We start from the raw sequence: 17,278 nt of genomic DNA, 5'->3' as shown, positions 1-17,278 counted from the left end.
GTTGGCATGGCAGGTAGAAGGTTATTCCTGGAAGTCATTCCTTCACCAGAACAGCTATAGCAATAATTAACTGTACATGGATGCTTGTGATCCACCTCCATAGACCCCACAAAACTCACTAAACGTGCTCCCAACGCAATCTTTCCCTGGTCGTAGCCTCAAAATGCCTAGGGCCACTCCAATACAATACCACACCACCCAATGCAAGAGGAAGAGTGTCAGAGAGAAAGTTGAAGTGAAGAGAGGCAACAGTCTTAACCCATTGCAGTCCAAACATCTTATTTTGCAAATTTTATGAAAACACAAGAATATGCAATCACATTACCAGAATCTGTCCCAGAGCCTTGGAAGGAGCCCATGTGTACAAGTGAGGGGCTTTGAAGCAGAAGCTTTATTCATTTAATGGGAAACTCACATTCACACACTGGCCACATAAGCACAGTTTGGAAATATTGGGTCTTCCCCTACGTTCATGCTCATGGCCATCAACCCCAGTTAAGACCTCAGCATCTTTGTTCTGCAATTGCTCTCATACTCTTCTTTTGGTCTCCAACCCCAATCTTTCGCTTTTCCTAACTTTCCGGATTACTCTCATCTTTCTCCATTTTGTTTTCCCACTTCCCACATCAGAATCTTAAACTAATTGCCAATTGCCTCATTGAAACGTGAAAACTCTTGATCCTCTAAAAAGTAAGTTTCCTCAAATTTAGAAGAGTTAGTGTTCAGTTTAGCTACTGATTGATCCTGCAGTGGTGATGAGAGCTACTTTCTCCTGTAGCCAAGTATGTGCCTGTATGTATGTCAGTGTGAGAGTTGCATTCACATGCACTCTTGTCATTCAATCCTCACAACATTCCTATAAGGTAACAAAGCTGTTAACATTTTTAAAAATGGAGCATTAAGCTCAGAGTTTAAGTCATTTGCCCAAGAACATACAGCTGGTAAGCCGTGGAGGATTCCATTGCAGTGATACTGACTCCCAGTGGCTTAATTAAATCATTGTGTACTGAGGGCAGGAAACCACAGCTGGTTGGTGGACCCAAGTTCTAACCATTCAGCTTAGATTGAGTGTCCCTTCAATGTCTATGCAGCTCTCTCCAGTCACTATTATCAGGTTTACTAAATCCTTCCTCTAGGTCCAAAGCACATCTATCTGGCTCTTTAAGACAGAAAGTTACACACAGGAGACTTCGGGCTATACCCCCATTCGATTTTCAGCTTCCTTAGCCTCTTGACAATATACTTTCCAAAGCACAGTAGTTAAGAAATTACAGGGATGACATGGACATTTATAATTTTTCTTCAGATGCTAACAGTCCTCAAATATTCATAAATAAAGCTTATTTCACATATTCAAAGAACAGAAAAAGAACATGTTTTCAAAGGACTACAAATGTCTTTCAGGGGAGTAAACCTGCGACCAAGTGGATGAAAAATTATGAAAGGAAATACATATAAAATAAACTAAGAAGTAAAGTATCAGGCTATAAGGATGAACATGACAACAAAAATACACTCCCAAAATTAATGGAAAAATTTTAAATGACTAACAAAATCCCCTCGTTTTCATCACTGCTAGGCCTCAGGGAAAAGCAGCTGACACTTCATACTTCCATTGTACTCTCCTGTCAACTTTTTATAGTAAATAGAACCAGGATGTCCTTCAGTTAGCCAAACACATAGATTTACCATCATCTGCTTTAATCCTATTTCCTCCCCTCTTGTTAAACAGACCAGAACAATTGTCTTTTCTTCTATTTAAGGCCACTTATGTTACTGAACATCATCCCAATGTGTGTATTCAGAAATGTTACATAGTCCATTAGCCTGTTTCTTATATACTCATATTTTCCCTCTGACTGGGATATTCCCATTAGCTTAATGATTGTTTTTGTTATCAGAGTAGTACAGGTACATAATACAAAAAGACAAACAGTAAAACTAAACCTGTTATGAGAGAGAGCAGCCCCTACTTTACTGCCACCTGCTTTTCCCAGAGGCAAACTCAGCCAACTCTCAACTCTTCCCTCTTTGCAAACTCCAAACTTGCTGTTATGGCTATTTATTGTTTCTTTCTTTTTCTTTTTTTTTGGCTGCGTCACAACAAGTGGGATCTTAGTTCCCCAACCAGGGATCGAACCCAAGCCCCCTGCAGTGGAAGCGCAGAGCCCTGACCACTGGACTGCCAGGGAATTCCCTTATTATTTGTTATTTATTTAATTTTTTACTTTTACTTTGACATTATCTATCGATTTCCCACTAAGATAGATTAAGAACATAGCATCCCAGTTTGTGGTTACGGCAATACTCAGTGTTTACATTATTGTGTTAGTATAAAAACATAGTTCCCAGTTGAGCCCAATAGTATAATTAATTGCATTTCCTCTCTGTAGGACTATTTTAGTTCCCTGGAGTTAATAAATGTTTTTGTCTGTATATGTGCTTAGTTTTCTAGTTATCAATCATTAACTTAATTCACAAACTCTCTCCAGAATTCTCTAAATAAGTGCAAAAATAATAGATGAAAATTCAGATCTGCAGGAATAAGTAAAGAATACTGAAATACTAAATATGTGGGTAAATAGAAAATCTTTTCTTTTAATTTCTTTATAAGATATTGGCTGTTTAGAGTGATAACTATAATATAACTGTATGTAGAAATAAAGCACATGACAAGAGTGGTACAAGAGATGGAGGAGGCAATAAATGAAATTAAATAGTTGTACTTTTTTATAACTTACATGAAATGATGCAACATTAAGTATAAGTAGACTGTGATAAGTTAAGGATATACATTATAAGTCTAAAACTACTAAAAATGCAAAAAAGTATAGCTTAAAAAGTAAACAGAGGAAATGAAATAGGATTAAAAACATTAAAAAACACACAAGAAGAGCAGGAAAGGAGCAACAGAGGAACAACAACCAAAAAAAAGGAAGAAAAATACAGAAAAGAAATACGAAGATAGTAGATGTAAGTTTCAACGTATCAGTAATTACATAATGTAATTTACATAATTTTTAAAAATTGACAAACACCAATTAAAAGGTAGAACTTATTAGGCTGAATTAAAAATAAGACAAAACTATATGTTGTCTACAAAAGACTCACTTTAGATATAAAAACACTAATAGGATGAAAGTGATGGGGGAAATATATGTACCATGTTAATATAAGCTTTAAAAAACTGGTGTAGCTATATTAAGATTACTAAAGTAAAATTCAAGACAAAGTATTATCAGAGATAAAGAGGACTTTTATTATGATAAAAAGATTGTCATTAGAAAAACATAAAAATCCTAAGTGTGTGTGTATCTAATAAAAAGAAACTTCAAATAGAGTAAGTAAACATCAACAGGACTAAAAGGAGAAATAAACAAATATACAATTATAGTTGGGGAAATTGAGATGAACACCCCTCTCTCAGGATCTTTACCTATTGATAAAAAAAGAATACAAAAAACTAGTAAAGGTATAGAAGATTTGAATAGCATTTTCAACCAGTTTGATCTAACAGACATTTATATAGACTGCTACACAACTGAAGAATACATATTCTTTCCCATGCAGGTGAAACATTTACCAAGACAGATTACATGCTGAGTGATAACACAAGTATCAATAAATATCAAAGGCCAGAGCATATCCTCTGGCCACAACAGAATTAAATTAAATAAAAAAATAAGATATCTAGAAAAATTCCTAACTATTTGGAAATCAAGATAAAACACTTCTAAATAACTCATTGGTCAAGGAAAAAAAAATCACAGGGAAATTAGAAAATGGTCAAATGGAATAATAAAGAAACATAACAAAAAGCAATTTTTAAGATCAGTTTCAAGATTTTTTTAGAGGAAAAGTTATGGTTTTAAATGCTTATGATAGGAAAGAATAAAGGTGTAAAATCCATGATCTAAGATTCTACCTTAAAAAACTAGAAAAAGGGAGGGTCAAAATAGGGGCATGGGATTAAGAGACACAAACTACTATGTATAAAATAAATAAGCGACAAGGATATATTTTACAGCATAGGCAAATATAGCCATTATTTTGTAATAACTTTAAATGGAGTATAATGTATAAAGACATTGAATCACTATGTTGTACACTGAAACTAATTTAATATTGTAAATCAACTATAATTTAATAAAAAATACATAAAATAAAAAAATAAAAAACTAGAAAAAGATGAGGAAATGTAACTTAGAGCAACTAAAAAGAAGGAAATAAATCAAGTTGGAAATCAATAAAATAGAAATAACCAACAATAAAAAAAGAAAATTCAAAAGGAGATTAAAAAAAATCTGACCTTTAAAAAAGATTAATTAAAGCTGATAAACTCCTATGAAGCCCAATCAAGAAAATAAAGGAAAAAAAATACCAACATTAGGAATGAAAAATAGGTATCACTACAGATCCACAAACATCAAAAGGATAAAAAAGGGAAATAGTATGAGCAACTGAATTCATGCCAATTAAGTTTGACAACATATATAAAATGGTCATAAGTGAAAAACACCACTTACCAAAATGTATATGAGAAGAAGTACAAAATCTGAACAGCTTTACATTATTAAATAAATTGCAAAAAAAAGAAAAATCCCTATAGAGAAAATTTCTGGTCTAGATAACTTCACTGGTGAATCATTTTGAACATTTAAGAAGGCAATAATGCTGTATTATACAATCTCTTTCAGAAAATAGAGGACAAAGAAACATTACCCAACCCATTTTAGATTAATTTAGCAAGAATAATTGTAATACCAAAACCTAATACAACTACTACAAGAAAAAATGAAAGCACACACACACACACACCAAAATCCTTCGCAAACATATACACAAAAATTCCTTAAATATATATTAGCAAATTTAATCAGTAATGTAGAAAAAGAGTACCTCACAGCCAATTTGGGCTTATTCCAGAAATTCAAGATTGTTTAAAAATTTTTTAATTACTCAATGTAATTCACCACATTAAAACAATAAAAGAGAAAAATATGTAATCATCTCAACAGATTTTAAAAAAGTGTATTTGACTAAATTTAACACCTATTCATGAGAAAACTTGCAAAGCTGGGATAGAAGGAAGCTTTCTCAGTCTGTTAAAGGCATCTGTGATAAACTGCAGGTAACACCATACTTAATGGAAAAGTAGTAAACTTTTCATCCTTACTTCAGCAACCTGGGAATGATGCTCATTCTCATCACTTCTATTCAACATTGCACAGGAGGTCCTAGATAATGAAATAAGCCCCCTCCTCAAAACAAAACAAAACAAAACAGAAAGTATAAAGAATAAGAAGGAAGAAGTAAAACTTTCTTTTGTTCCAGAGGATAAAAATTTACGTAGAGGGCTTCCCTGGTGGCGCAGTGGTTGAGAGTCCGCCTGCCAATGCAGGGCACACGGGTTCGTGCCCCGGTCCGGGAAGAAACCACATGCCGCTGAGCGGCTGGGCCCATGAGCCATGACCGCTGAGCCTGCGCGTGCGGAGCCTGTGCTCTGCAATGGGAGAGGCCACAACAGTGAGAGGCCCACGTACCACAAAAAAAAAAAAAAAAAAAAAAAAAAATGTAGAAAATCAGAAGGAATATATATATTAAAAAAATAATATACAAAACCCCCTAGTAGAGTTAATAAGTGAATGTAGAAGGTCATACAAGATAATATAAAAAGTGCATATTTATACCTTAGAAACAAACAATGGAAAATAAAATTTAAAAAATACCAGGATTTCTACTTCCAGTTAGTATTTAGATGGTTGCAAGAGGTTATCACTTTCACCCTAACAACAAAATTAAACAAGACAAGGCTTAATTTTTCTAAACCCATCAGAGAAATAAGGATGCAAAAAACAAAGAAACAAAACAAAACAAAAAAACAAAAACCTTAAGAGAACTCCAGAAAGTGACTAGTTCTTTATAAGGTGGAAGAAATCCATGGCTATTCTCACCTCTGGTGAAACAGCAGGGTAAAGCAGAACCTACCACGGATGTAAGGTGAAACTAACCCAAAAAATTTAAACCACTTAATGGCTGTCTGTGGACTGGCATGACAAATTATAATTCTGAAATTCTGAAAAGCCACAGTCACAGAGGAAGTCAGGCACCAACCTGCCAAATCTTTCCTATGGGACTTTACAGAGTGCTTTACAGAGTACTAGGCATAGTACACCACAACTGAGGGTAGAGTAGGGCAGAAAAGACAATCGTATGTCAGAGGAGCCTCTCCCAAATATAAGGCAACCATCCACTGAATTGGATGGGCAAAGGGAATGAGAGAAATCAATTCAAGGTACTCAGGACTTTTACAGTGAAATATTGAGGTCCAAGCTAAAACATAGAGAGCCCTTCTCCCCTCTCCCCATACTAGGTATTGTAGGCTCTCAGCTTCCAAGGGATGGGGGTGAAGTTGGAGATACCTCTCCAAGGCAGAAAGAGATCTCCCATGGAACTGAAAGCCTGGAACAAGACTGAAGAGCAAATGACACTTCTCAGCTGGCAGCCTGGCTATAAAACACAAAATACATCTGGAATATTGTCAGTGCTCAGAAGGAAAAAATCTTCATTTTGTTTCCAAGTATTTGAAGCAAGTGGTAAAATGCATTAATACAAAGTTGTGACAAAACCCAGAACAGAATCACTACAGATATTGACTCAGCCTCACTTTACTGGTGTGACTCAAAAAGTAGCATGCACTTTTTGGAAAGTACATATTATTTACTTTAGTTTTTATTGTATTTTTTTTCATGTGTGGCATAAAATCAAACATTACCAGCAAAATTAAGAAGAAAATGTGATTCATTGTCAAGAAAAGAAATAGTCAATAAAAGCAGATCCAGCTATAGCCCAGAAGTTGGAATTAACAGAGAGGGACTTGAAACTATGCTAAAAATGCTAAAGGAAATAGAAAGCTAAACAATATACATGAAAAGAATAAGAAACTTCAGAAGAGACACTAAAACATTGAAAGAATCAAATGGAAAGTCTCTAAGTGAAAATTATATCATTAGGTGAGATTAGTATCAGAGTGGATTCCATTTAAGAAAGAATCTGTGCACTTGAAAATGGGTCAATAGATAGTACCCAAACTCTAAAACAAGTAGGATACAAAATGAAAAAAAAAAAGAAAACCAAAACAGGGCATCTGAAATATGTGAGGCAATATTAAATGATCTAACATACATAACTGGAGTCACAGAAAGAGGAGAGAGAGAGAATGGGAAAGGAGAAATATCTAAAGAAATAATGACTGAGAATTTTTCAAAATTGATGAACAACACCAACCTATATATCAAAAAGCTCAAGAAACCCCAAAGAGGAGCAACTCAGAGAAAAACATACCTAGACACTTTACAGCAAACTGCTGGAAACCAAAGACAAAGAATGAATTTTAAAAGCAACCAGAGGGAGAAAAAGATATATTACATTTAACAATACAAATCACCAAAAACAAGAGGCCAGAACATATTGCAATAACATCTCTCAAGTGCTGAAAGAAAACAGCCGACTCAGCATTCTATATCCAATGAAATCATAATTTAGAAACAAAGGAGAAATAGATACCAGTTTCAGGCAGACAAAAGTTGAAAGAATTAGTCTTCATCATAACTATACTAGAAGAAATGCTAATAGAAGAGCTTCAGAATAAATAGAAATGATGAAAATAGAGATCTGAAGGAAGGAAAAAAAGTACTAAAAAAGGATAAATACCTGGGTAAATGATAATAACTTTTTGTAAATAATATCCATATACACAGATATGTAATATTTTAAATGTATTTTAAAAACTATTACTGCTTTTTTTTTTTTTTTTTTTTGCTGTACGCGGGCCTCTCACTGCTGTGGCCTCTCCCGTTGCAGAGCACAAGCTCCGGACGCTCAGGCTCAGCGGCCATGGCTCACGGGCCCTGCCGCTCCGCAGCATGTGGGATCTTCCCAGACCGGGGCACGAACCCGTGTGCCCTGCATTGGCAGGCGGACTCTCAACCACTGTGCCACCAGGGAAGCCCTACTGCCTTTTTAAAATAAAAAATAACAATGTATTCCTGGTTGGTAGCATGTGTAGACATAAAATATAAGCAGAGAAAAGCACAAAAAGTGGAACTGAACTGTACTGCTGTATGTGAAGTATTATAATACTAGTTGAAGGCAGATTGTGATAAAGATGCATATTGTCATCTCCAGAGCAATCACCCGAAAACAGATCGAAGGAACTACAAGAATTTCAATATAGAAGGTAAAATAAAATATTAAAACAAAAACATGTGATTCCTTCACCAGAAAGCAGGAAAGGAGGAAGAGAGAAACAAATGGACAAGATAAATACCAGATATCAAGATGGGAGAGTTAAATCCAAACATATCAATTATCACATTAATTGAAAATGGACTAAACACTCCAAGTAAATTGCAGAGATTTTCACACTGGAACAAAAGCAAGATCCAACTATACCCTATTTATAAGAAACACACTTTAAATATAAAGACAGAGGCAGTCTGAAAGTAAAAAAATGGGAAAAGATATACCTTGAAAACAGTGTAAGAAAGCTGATGTGATGATACTAATCATCAAGGTGACCTCAAAAGGAAGAGTATCACTAGAGGTAAAGATCTTTTATGAAGATAAAAGGATCAACTTATCAAGAATATGTAACTCTAAATACATGTGCCCTTATAAACAAAGTTTCAAAATATACAAAAAATTAACAGATAAGGGAGAAGCAGACCAAGTCACTGATAAAGTTGAAGATTTTAATACTCATTGTTCGGTAATTACTAGAAAAAAGTGGACAAAAATTAGTGAACATATAGATGTGAACAGCACTATCAATCAGCTTGACCTTATTGTTATATATAGCATACAGTACTCAACAACTGCAGAAAATACATTCTTTTCAAGTACATACAGAACCTTCAAGATAGATCATATTCTGTGCCATGAAACAAGTATCAATAAATATCAACTTATTGAAAATATATGGGGTCTATTCTCTGACCACCATAGATTTAAATTAGAAATCAGTAAAAATATAATACATAGAAAAATCTTCCCAAATATAGGAAGTAAGCCCATGGACCAAAGAATAAATCACAAGGGATATTAGAAAATATTTGGAACTGGTGATAATGAACATACAACATACAAAAAATGGTAAGATGTAATTAAGGCAGTGCTTAGAGAAAAATCAATAGCTTTACATGATTAGAAAAGAAGAAATATGTAAAAATTAAAAATCTGAGCTTCCATCTTAAGAAATCAAGAAATGATGAAGAACTAATAAAGTGGGGACATCAATGAAGTAGGAAATGGACTAACAACAGAGAAAATTAAGTCAAAAGTTTGTTTTTTATATTCATGTAGCAAGACTGATCATTAATTTTTTTATGGATATTTAAACAACTTTTATTTTAAACTAATTTTAAACTTACAGATTTATAGATTGTTATTAAAGGCCTGCTCTTAAATGGTCCTTCTATGATGCTAAGCATGGTGAAGTGGTAATATGTGTGGTAGAAACACAAGGACTGAGCTCCCTGTTTGCTTCTTGCTTATCATGTAAAACAACTTGCCCACATATATTTATATAGGCTTTACATATTTTAATTTAAAAAATTGCCACCATTTACTGATATACAGTGTATACTCTTTTTTTGTATGCTTCAAAATATGATGCCAGTCAGCTTAGTTGGTGGAGGGACCATGCCATATTCACAGTATTTAAATTAAGCCCTAAAACTATACAATTTTAGAACACACTCTGAATATTTACTGCTAAATTTTCCATTAAACAACTGTTTATAACGATGGATCATTACTGATCCATGGCTGTTCCTCTACTAATCTGTGAGCAAGGTGCATGAGAGTAAGGGGTCTGTCTTTGAATTTGTTTTGTTTTGCTTTACCATCACTGCATCTTGTATAGAATAAGGGCTCAACTGTATAATTGAGGAAATACTCTTTCATTCAGCCCCAAACCTGAAAGTCCCAAGATGAATGCATCAGATCAAGACTCCAATGTGCTAGATTCTCCTAAGTTTGAGTGTTACCAGTTCTCATTAAAACAAACAATAACCAAACAGCATTTAATTATCATTCATTTTATGGAAAAAAAACCCCAATTCTCATTTCATGGAAAATGATATGTTTTGAAAATAAGAATTTACCTTATTCTAGCAATTGCATGCCACTTTATTTCTATATGATTATCTAATGATGGTCTGCCTAAGAGTTAAGTACAAACTAGCAAATCAGTTTACGTGACCATAATTATCTTCCCCAAGCAGAAGCTGTATCACTAACTTCTGTTCTCAGTGTTACCAAATTTACCATTCTGGATAGCTTAAAAAAAATCAATTTATTGACTTTCCCAGAATGTACATTTTTTAATGTTTAATCTTTTTTCTCATTAGTAATATAAACATATATTTGTTTTATGGAAATTTTGGAAAATGCAGTCCACTGCAACAAAAGATTCCCAGTACATAATCCAAAGACAAATGCTCTTATTGTATTCTTATATTTCCCTCAAGTGTATTTTTATTAAATATTGGTATATAATAGTATGATTTATCTAAACAAGATTAAAAAAAAACAAGTTTTTCTTTTTTCCTACTTCACAATTCATTTCTTTCCCTATCTCAGTATAATAGGATAGGATCATTTTCCCCATTGTAGTGCTTTTACTTCTCAACCTAAGGTAATTCCTAGGCCTTTTCCATTTTATTTGCTGCTACTGTAATTGGGATCTTATTTCTCATAAATGGTTTCTGCCAGGATATATTATCTTGCAGATTATCTCTAGATTTTCCTAGCCAGTTTACTATGAATTTGGGTCTTCTAGGAAAACAACTGTATATAACTTTCAAATATAGGTTTCCTTTCCCATACTTATATTGCATATTTATTTCATATATATTTCATTGACTAAAATTTCTAGAATAATTTTAAATAACAAACATATTATCAAACTACCTGTGTTTTGGTTGACTCTAATGGGTCATCATTATGATGTTTTTGGCTAATGGTGTGAGGGTGGTAGTCTCAATGGTGTTGAAGAATTATCTTCTATACTAGGTTTGTAAGGATATCTTGTGAAAAAAATAAATGTGCAATTTTGCTGAATTCCACTAGATGATCATGGTGTTTACTTTACCTTTTGATGTGGTACAAAACTGATACCCTGAAAAAAAAGAGAAAAAAAAAACACACAAAAAAACTGATACCCCAATACTGAACCATCGTCACGAGTCCTAGGTCAACCTTAGGTGACTTGGTTTTTCTTTTTACTACTAAATTCTAGCTATTAGGATTTTATTTAGGATTCTATGACTCATATTTATAATAGAGATGGGTCTGTAAGCCTCCCTTTTGGGGTATTCTCTTAGGAAAATGGGGAAAGGGATTAGGAACCAGCATTTACTAGGCTACTGCTACCTCTAGGACAATGTATTAGTGTCTTATACATATTTCTTTTTTTTGCAATTTTCTAAGGTTATCTGGTTTCATACTAGTTTGATTAAAAGTATTGCTTAAATTTATTTTTCAGTATTTTCTTCAATGCAAATATCATAGGAATTATCAGTTCCTAGAAAGTTTGAAGAAAGTCAACCTAGTTCCAAGCCTTTTCTGGAGGTAATTATTTTATAATTGTTTCCATTTTTTTCCTTGATTGTGAATTTGGGCAATTAAGAGCTTAAAAGGCCTTTCCTGACTTAGTCCTATGTACTCACATATTCAGAGTTCTCTCACTTGGATTCATTCTTACCCCCATCAAAAAAAAAAAAAAAAAAAAAAAGACCTGCACACACAGAGGCACTACACATCAACAAAAAGCACTACTTTTCAGCTCTACTGAATTTCAGTAAAATCACCAACTCCTCTGACCCCTGAGCCTCCATACTTATTCCCTTATATAAACACTCTCCTCCATGCCTGGCTAGCAGTAAGTTACTCTTGAGATGTGCTACACAATACCCTCTATTCCCTTTTCACAGGCTTATATTTTATTGTTACTGATTTTATTAAATTCCATCAGAACAGGGCATGTCTATTACATACCCACAAAAGAGATCATTACTGAAAAGGTTTTTCTGATAGTACATATGTTTAACCTATTCTGTTTGTCATACTAGTTCTGCTACATCTCTGTAATGTTATCTTTGCCTTCTCCCTTTTTGGTATCCTAGTTGATTCTTTCCCCTGACTGCCACACACACAGTATTTTGTGCTTTGGAGGATATATTAGTCTATTTTAAACTCTACCAGTGGATAGTTAGAGCCTCTTAATTATTTTTTTTAAAATGCTTAAATGTTTATTATTCAAAGTTTAAAATCAGTGAGAAAACATTTTAAATTCTCATTTTATGGAAGAGGAAGAATTTTGCACTTTTGTTTTCCAATGCCAGTTTCCCCCCTTCCTCTTGTCTAATTTCCTTTTTACTTACAATAGATGATCACTTTCACAGTTTACATTTTATAGTTGTGAACCAGCCAGGGTTCATCAGTGAGGGAAGGGAAGGAGGACCTTCTTCCGGGAGGATGACAGCTATCTCTGAGTGTAATCCTGAGGTGGGAGGAGGGGCAGGCAGGTGGGAGTGTGGAAGGTTGGGGAGAGGGGTTGCATTCAAGTTTACAATGTTACAGTTAGTCAGTCTTTCCTCTAACAGTTTAATACTTATTGTCAGTCCTTTTAAGCCTCAGCTTCTTATGCTTGGATTACTTTTGATCAATGTTCCCTATGTTTTGGGTACTATGTTAATATACTACCTCTATATAATTTGCGTTAACTTTAGAAATGAATCGCCAAACAGCTAAGAGTTTTTGGGTCAAATTTTTTTTCACCTAAAAGTATTGCCAGAGACACATGACTTCTAAATTTTTTTTTATTGCTTGGATACTCACACTACTTATCTTTCCAATTTACAAGTCACCCAGTATGTTTAGGTTTGGACATCTGTTCATGAATTCCACCTGGAGCACTATGTATTTTCTTATTTCTAAAACTCTTAATTTTTTAAAGGAAAATGATTAGTATCTTTAATCACTGCTTCTATTCCAATTATTATTATTATTATTTGCACCAATTATGCAAACACTGAGTCTCCTTAACTCATCCTCTGTAAAGTCATGGCCTCCAATTGCAACTGGGCCATCATGTTTTTTCTTCACATCTGCTATTCCAAAACTCCTCTGCTCTTCTCAAATCTCTGAAATCAGCAAACTATGGCACCAAAGTTAAATCCAGCCCACTGCCAGCTTTTGTGAATAGTTCTAATGGAAACAGCCACCTCGTGAGCTTACAGATTGTCTATGGCTGCTTTCACATTACAATGGCATAGTCGAGTGGGTAAAATGGTTACTACCTAGTCCTTTACAAAGTAAGTTTGCTGACTTCTGATCTAAACCCATCATCCACCCCTTTACTCTGAATAGATGACTTCACAAGGAATAAAAGACATAAAATGAGTATACCAATTTTCAGGCAAAAAAAAAAGTATTAAATCTGACTCTGCATCCTATGCATTTCCCCTTCACATGAGTTAGGGGCAGTCTCTCTGTCTGGCATCTGATTCCACTCCTCTTCAGACTAGGACATCAGTAATCCCTTTTGTATTCTACTTTTCTGACTCCTTATTATGACATCCTAATATACTGACATTTCTCCCACCATAAAGGAAAACAAATCAAAGTAAGAAACTGAACCTAAACCCCATCTTACACCTACGGTTTCTGCCTTGCTATCTTCGCTGGACATCCCACGGTCTATACTCAGAGCATACATTTCCTTACTCTAATCCTACTGCTTTCCCCACTCCAAAGACTCCTTTCATTTGCTCCCTCACAAATTGAATTTATATTTATTTGCCTATTTGACTGCTCAGTAGCACTTGACACTGTTAACCAACCCTTTTCTTGGAGTATTCTCTTCTCCAACTGCTAGGATGCACAGTCTTCTGGTTCTAACTTTGTGATCACTCATCTTCTTTTGCAAGCTGCTCTTTCTCTGTTCGTCCCTGTCTCTGCCCTGTGCTGCCTTCTCACCTCAGCCTGCATACACTGGTTACCATCTGTAGAATACTAAGGATTCCTGACTTTATAACTGAGATCACTCTTATGTTTAAGATTCACATATCCAACCAGAATGCCCTATAAGAACCTTAAGATCAACAGCCTCCAAATCAAAATAACCTTTTTTTTTTCTTTTCTTCTCCACAAACTGCTGCGACTCTTGTGATTACTGTTATCAGTGAATGTATCAGTACCATCCTCCACCCAGTTGCTCAAATATCAAACCTGGGGGCTTCCCTGGTGGCGCGGTGGTTGAGAGTCCGCCTGCCGATGCAGGGGACGCGGGTTCGTGCCCCGATCCGGGAAGATCCCACATGCCACGGAGCGGCAGGGCCCGTGAGCCATGGCCGCTGAGCCTGAGCGTCCGGAGCCTGTGCTCCGCAAAGGGAGAGGCCACAACAGTGAGAGTCCTGCGTACCGCAAAAAAAAAAAAAAAAAAAAAAAAAAAAAATCAAACCTGGGAGTCGCTCTTGACTCCTCCATCTTCCTTCTACCATATGAATTTCCAAGCCCTCTGAGAATTTCCTCTCAAAGCTCTCCATCCCAGGTCTCCTAGCCTAGCACAAAGTACTAGTGTTGCCCACCTCTTAAGAGGGTCTCCTTACCCTCTCTCCTCTAGCCCCCTCCAACCCATCTGAAGATTGACAGATTGTTGATGACATACTCAACACTCATAGGTTAAGTTCAACTCTTCTCATAAGATCTTTAAACCATCGTGATCTTCGTTAACTGGTTTACAACATGAGATTTCTTTTCCCTTTATACAATGGGATATAGCCACACCTGTTTTTACTCCCATAAATGTTCCATATGAACCTTGCCAACACACAATCGGTTGGATGATACCACCACTAAACTGCCTAACTCCCACTCAATTTAAGATGAGCATTACTTCCTCAGGAAGGTTTATCAAGTTTAATGCATCTAATTTCACTACTCTTTTTCAACTGCATGCCACTTTCACTTTTCCTCATTTTTGTCCAGTTTTCATAATGACCTGCACGTTTTGGGGGCATTTATAAAGTATACATTCTAAAAACCTTCTGCTGTGGCCGTTATATCAGAGTCCTCAGGACGCTGGTTGCCTTTGTGTGTGTGTGTGTGCTGCAATTGTTATTCCTAAATCTCACAATTTTTCTTTCTTTGCACTTATTCTGGTTTGAATTCGGACAAAAGGGTAAGATTAGATACCACAGGAATTGTTTGGCTCTGATGTCACAGACTGGTGCAGGACTACACTTGAATCCTTTACAAAGGAATTAAGGGTGGAGGCCAAGAGATGAGGGAGAGGTGGAAAGGAAGCACTCCTAACAGGAATGACAAACTTTTTTTGCCACTAATCACTGCAGACATCTGCATGCAAACCTCCCTGGTACAAAAAATAAGAAGATAGCCATAAATGTAAACATCTCTATCAATGTCTTCTATTTAAAGACTGATCAAAAAGCAAATGCCAGTCTTGGCCTTCTCTTAGAAACAAATGATTCTGAGGTGATAGAACGGAGGAAACACAACATTCCAATTTTCTAAAATAAAGTATGAAGGGTGCTGGCTGCTGCAGAGTAAGGGAGAAGGTTATATACAGTTCATTTAAAGTTTAGAATATGACCACTTGTCCTATCTTACTAGAGTTGTATAGGCAATATTTTTTAAGTGTTTCAACCCTTCTTTTATTCTTTTAAGGGTAATTCAGTGTGTGTGGATATGTGTATGTGTGTGTTGAGTATATGGAAGGTTTTTCACTGTGCATTTCTGTGACTTTGGCCGTAAGTTTTAAGCACTAATTATATTGCTGTTACTAAGCTGGTGCAGGAATACACTGCCCCAAATTTGCTCTTTTTGAGAGCAGCAAATAATTAGCTGAAATTAAGAAGGGGTAGGAGGACCAGGGAAAGGTGATCTAAATTACATAACATTAGCATAAGTCACGCAATATCGATGGTGTGCATATGTTAAAGTACATATATATGTAACATCTCAGAGTCAAGGAATAAGTCTTTAGTAGGTTCCAAAAAAACACTAGCTTTCCTATGTAGAAAAGACAATTATTAAGCATAATTCTAAAAGTTACCATATCAAATACATGGCTCTTTTTGTAAAGCATCACAGTAATCTGAAAAAGAATTATTCATATTTTTCAAATAAACACAAAATAAACCAATTGATTCTGAATAAGTAGTAACAACTTTATTTTAACTCAATGTGCTGAAATGCAAAAAATATTTTCAGCAACAAGATACAAAAAGTATGTATCTCATCATTGACATCAGCTGATTAAAAATGAGGCTGAAAAGTTCAAAATGTCTTTATACATTTGAATCTTGAAAATCAATTTCCCCCAGAATTGATTTTTAAATAATTTCAGCAGAATTTTATTTTCAAAAATGGGACTCACTTAAGTTATATCTTCATTCTAAAAAACTGAATGCAAAAATTAACTGGTTACAGTATACAAGGATAAACCCTTAACAACAGAAAAAGATTTAAATATAAGAATTCTTTTTCAAATGTAAAGTCCACATACTGCAAACAGAAGACACAGTGTGGTGATTTCATTCCTAGTGAAGAAGTCTCGCATGGTAGGCACTCAATATTTGTTCAACTGGACCTAAAATTTACATCATTCCATTTAATTTAACACTTAAATAAACTAGAGCTCATAATCTGTATAAAAGAGGTTTGCAAAATACTCTTATGTGTGTTGAAAGTGCTGTCTTTATAATCTGAAAAACACTAAAACCCAACCACCCACGTTGTTTTGCAAGAATACATTGAATATTTTCATTTTATCCTTCAAAGAGCATGAACATCCAACCCAGAATAATTCACCTCTTCAAGTAGACTTGGCTTTGAGAAAAGCTTGAGTTGGATTTTAACAAAACAACTTACCAAAGTCCCTAGTGTTCTATTTTAGTAACACTGGGTAGCATCTATGATCCACAATTTTATAAACAATTCTGCTTAGGTTTTAAATTTAAGCACAAAACAAATGGGTAAATAAATTAATAACTATACTTTTGGCAATTTAAGCTCTAACTTAGGTCTCGTTTAAAAATAAACCAATAATGTTCATGACAACTTTTTAAGAGATCTTTGTTAATATTTTAAAACTTAATTTTAAAATTGATGTCCTTAAAAGGCACTGTTTTCACATTTCATCATGCAGTAAATTGGTCACATTTTGAGAATTATAATTTCCTCTCAATTG

The sequence above is a fragment of the Kogia breviceps genome, chromosome 2, assembly GCF_026419965.1.
Source record: "Kogia breviceps isolate mKogBre1 chromosome 2, mKogBre1 haplotype 1, whole genome shotgun sequence".
Taxonomy (NCBI): Eukaryota; Metazoa; Chordata; class Mammalia; order Artiodactyla; family Physeteridae; genus Kogia; species Kogia breviceps.
Note: the sequence above shows the minus strand (reverse complement) of the source record.